The 4,966-nt window shown below is 28.5% G+C and overlaps 1 long non-coding RNA gene across 4 annotated transcripts; it reads left to right on the forward strand.

The window, feature by feature from the left end:
- Positions 1 to 493: 493 nt before the first annotated feature.
- On the forward strand, positions 494 to 4,500 carry LOC128206262 (uncharacterized). 4 transcript variants are annotated; one of them, XR_008256423.1, is made up of 4 exons: positions 494 to 592; positions 1,929 to 2,007; positions 2,434 to 2,474; positions 2,866 to 4,500. It is a non-coding gene; the product is annotated as an uncharacterized LOC128206262 (long non-coding RNA). The 4 variants fall into 4 exon arrangements; XR_008256422.1 differs by lacking the exon at positions 494 to 592 and adding an exon at positions 880 to 970 and having other exon boundaries at positions 2,866 to 4,499; XR_008256424.1 differs by lacking the exon at positions 494 to 592 and adding an exon at positions 881 to 903.
- Positions 4,501 to 4,966: the final 466 nt, after the last annotated feature.

Below are 4,966 nucleotides of genomic sequence, written 5' to 3' on the forward strand. Positions count from 1 at the left end.
AATTTCATGAGATGATTCCCCGGTTTTCTGGCTTATTATGCCTACAGGACTAAGCAGTTTGATTTTTTGTTCGATTGTCTAACACTTTATGCTAAAGGGGTTAGGGAAAGAAAAAAGTTTAAACATGAAAGGTAAAATATTTAAATATTTTACCAAATACTCATGCCTTATTATAGGTGGATAATAACACTCCAGAACAATATGCTTTCAACAGAACTTACATTGCAACTGCATCACCTAAGATAGCAATAACAACGTAACGTCGTTTTTTACACTTCCCTATTCTGCACAATGCTAATACCACTCCTCACTCCAATGGATATTACTCCTGCAAACATTTATACTTACTGCCGAAAATGGTACCAAAATAATCATGAATAAATTATCTATCAACTGTAGTACGGGTTTTATCTAATTTTGTGAAAGAAAATAAAACGAGCAAAAAGTTTCACAAGCATTTTTTGTAATATGTCGTTTTTCTGCCGGTCTTGGGACGTTTTGACTGTCATTTTATACTTTCGATTTCGGATATTTTAAGAATTGTTTTGATTGTCAATGACTTTACAAGGATAAATTGACGTCTCCTGCATCGGTGAGTATACTTTTAATGAATTATTATGTATATTTTCTGCTTTTATTTTGACAAAAACTGAAACAGGGGATAAAACATGCTGAATTATAGGTCCAAATCGAAAGAGAACAACAATGCATCATCGAATTTCTGAAAATTCATTCATTTATCTACACAGTAATACTATCCATTTGATTCAGTAATCTGTCGCATTTTTCCGCAAGGGCTATTTATAAACACATCATTTCTGAGAGTGGCCAAAAACAAGAACAATTTGATGACTCATAAGGCATGCAACCTTAAAAGCCGAGAGTATCCGAATTAACCAGGAAGTGATTTTTGTTTACTTTTTAAATGCCAACCTCTGTAAATAGTAATTTATTTTGAGTAAACATTGAGGTAGGTTTATGCATATCATTGTTTTATTAAATTTAGAATGCTATTTATAAGGGGTTGCCAATTCTTTTGCATTAACATTGGTCAAATGTTTTATAATTTGAATAAATAAGACATTTGCAATATTGTGATTGGTTTTAATGAAATAAACAGACCGGGTTCTTTAAGGATCTGGTCACTTTCGGTTTTAAAAAATGTAAATAAACTATTGGAGAATTGGCAGTTATTTTTTATTAAGCCATTCTATATTATTAATTAAGAATCTGTCAAGCTGTAGTTTGTTATTGTTTATGCGCATGTTTCTGCAACGGGCATCGACCGACAAATTCATATTAAATAACTTAAAAGAGCTCGACAACCAAAACCCAATTAATCAAATTACAACTCCAAGTTTCCATTTAGTGTTTTATTGGTTAATAAGAAAAATGCAGGCTGGCTTATATAGGCATTTCACAATTGAAACTAAGAAAGTAAGCATTTTTTTTTTAATCTTCTAAACAGTTAATTGGATGCCTACCAATTTTAATTGTTTATAGATCATACATTATCACCAAGTAACTAATACTTAAATAATAATTGGAAAGTTTCAAATTTCAACATATCAATGTTTTAATGTGTAAATTTCAGGAAACATTTTTATGTTCTGTATAGTTACTTGGATTATACAAACAATCACTCTCTGTAAAAATTATTCAACTTTTCAAACATTATTTGTCTTCAGATTTATTGGAATTCCTGTTATGATAGGATTTCAATTGCTGTCATTAATTTTCAACTCAATGTTTTGATTATTCATTTGAAATTATTTTAAACTTCACATTCCATAAATGGCTGTTCTTCCTTTTTGACTAAATATTTTGAGTATTTTTACACATTAGTATGTATGCCAATTCATGGGTGGTCAGTTTTGTCATTTATTAGTCTTTTTTCCCTTTTTTATTTAATCTTTTCTTCCTTTCAGTGAGAAATAAAGCCATAGAATACATTCATACCACTCAAATTCAGCCAGTCAGAATGATGGGAAGGATTGCAGAACTGAGGTAACTTAGAACTATGATGCATATTTACCAGAGAATATCTCATAAACATGCCATTTGCTTAATTTTCTTTGAAATCATACCTGAAGTTATTGAGAACTCTTTATAAACTTTGACATTTTGTATGATGACATATTTTATTATTTGTAAAATGAATGCTTTTGACATTTTTTTGAGCTGTAAAGTTGAATTGATTCTTAAATTAGTTCTGGTAAATACCAAACTGTGTATAGACATCAAACCTCATTATATATATATATATATATATATATATATATATATATATATATATATATATATATTTATATATATATATATATATATATATATATATATATATATATATATATATATATATATATATATATATACACATAGTTGTCCCTCTCTGAATAATACATAATTATCTATGTTTCTGTTTACTTTCAGTTTCACTCTCACCTGACTGATGCAGATTCAGTAACCTAATTGTATGTACTTTTTTGTCAAATTGTATTTATTTGCTCTATTAAAAATATAATGTTGACTTTTTTGAGGAATAATTTTGAAAGGAAAAATAAATTATTATAGAGAAAAGGTAATTTGTTATGTACAAAAAGTGGACAAAAATGTTGAACAGTATGAAGTTTTAAATTAGAAAATCCTTATTTCTCTCTGTATGTATGTCAACTTTATTAAGACAATATTAAGACAATATCTGGTAATATAATGTATTCTCTTAATTAAATGTGATAAAACCTTTTTACACTGTATGTATACATCTGTATATGTGTATGTTGCCATATAAACTGAATGCATGTAGTTTCTTTTGTGAACATGTGTATTAATTGAAATCAACACATTCCTTTGTTATATTTTCAGGCTCATGATGGTTTCTGAGAAAAAAACAGCTTGGTGTAATTTGACAGTATTTTTCAGTATTTGACATTGGTTCTATCATGCAACAGTCATACCATGAAGTGTCTCACAGATTCTCTCTCAATTCCTGCAATATCCAAGATTACAGTGTAGTGCAAAGAGGATTAATTTTCTTGCAATAAGAAGTATCTGCACTTCCAAATACCCCTGTACAGCATGAACAGTTTCTTCATTTTTTGAGTGATTATAGAGTGAAAATGTTTCCATATAAAATGTTTTCTTTTTATGTGTAAAACTTGTCATGAATGGTTACAAATACATGCATGGACATTATGATTCCAAATCTATGCACATTTTGATTCCAATAAAGTATTTTAAATTTGGTTTGAAACAGAAATATTGTGTTTGTTTCTAAACATTATCTGGTATTATTCGTGTTTATAGTTTCCATGTCAATTTAAAAAAAGTCAGTTCTTTTAAAGATGCACTCTTACTCCCACATAAGATTTACCACAATTAATACTTTTGTTTTATTATTCCAAAAAGGATGAATAAATGTTGAAAACAATGGTTCTAATGAAGGATGCCTACTTCTACTTGAAGGAAATGTGCATAAAAGACAGTATTTCTACCATTTGAGATCATAGTAGATCACAGTAAATATTTATGCATTCACCAATCATTTAATATCTTTGCTTTTTCAGCTTAAATACACGATAACAATATTTTTATCAATACTTAATATTTTCCAAAAATGCATTATTAAGTAAGTTGTTAAAGGGTTAACAGTCAAAGTATATGTGTGTTATACATGTGTATGCATTTAAACAGTTGCCATGGTAACTATAGAGTCTAGTTTTCTTAAGAAACTGTAATTGTTGTCTAAAAACCTTTGTATTTTCAATGTGATACTTTTTAGCATGTCCGCTTCAGTCAATGAAATATTTCTGTTATTTGTTAAACATTTGGTCATACTTTGTATACAATTATATTTATAATTTAACCTTGAAAATTGCTGACAATCTCATACTTATATTGAAATATTCAGAATTGCTAGATGGGTTGAAGTTCACCTTTATTACAACTGTCAGGCAAATCATGGCAAGATGTACATAATTCTCCTTTTTAACAAAAAGCGATGTTTAAAGCATTTTTTGTATTTTTATTGAATGGTTACCATGGCAACTATTTTTTTGTTTGCCTTTAATCTTCCTATTTATAATACTATTAATTGTAAAAATGCAACAGTCAAGCAGTGAATGGAAGAATGTAAATGTTCTTTGTCTTTTACCTTTTTCAAGCTCATTCTTCAAAATATAAAGGAATTTTAAAAATGGACGTTTTTTCATCATTTTTTTAAAGTAAAATAATTTGCTTAAAACTTTGTTTAGGTTCTGATATTTAGGAATGTGTATTAAATTTATAGAAAATAAACAAAATGTGTTGTTTGACATTATTCATTTCATTTAAATTCCGAAGTTTTGAATTTGACCTATTTTGGCAGAAAAAATGATAAAAATGTAAAATTAAAAGGGCCATAATTCTGTCAAAAATTGATGGATTTTGAAAAAATGTGCATATTTGAGTTTGTAATGACGTAACCTTTAAAATGATATATCACTTTAATATACCGCATTAAATTAATTTTTTACGTTGTTATTGCTACCTAAGACATTAGCTGCAAATCATGTTACTTCTTTGTCACAGTCATTAAAATGGAATCTGTCCACAATGGAAAAAGTTTAAGTTAAGCAGTATTTTACTGAGATATAGAAATAAAGTCGATTTAAATAGCAACGTATGCGCAGTCTGATGTTTAAGTTCAGTGATTCGAATGTTTGCAAGCCTTCGTACCTTACTTGAAACATGCCGTAAATGTTCTCCTACTGTGAAATAAATATAATTTGCGTTTAAAAAACCAAAACACCTTGTGTTCTTTTTCAGTTTATCAGGTTGATTGTCATATGTTTCGTAGTGGGTGATAAGATATGCCAGTTTCATGCTGTTTTGTGCGTGTTCAGGTCGCGCAGTTGTTTCTGCTCAGCTTCCCGAAATTCAGACTTGTATTGAACATTTAATATGTAGGGACAGATAAAAGTTTATA

This window comes from Mya arenaria, chromosome 10, assembly GCF_026914265.1.
Source record: "Mya arenaria isolate MELC-2E11 chromosome 10, ASM2691426v1".
NCBI lineage: Eukaryota > Metazoa > Mollusca > Bivalvia > Myida > Myidae > Mya > Mya arenaria.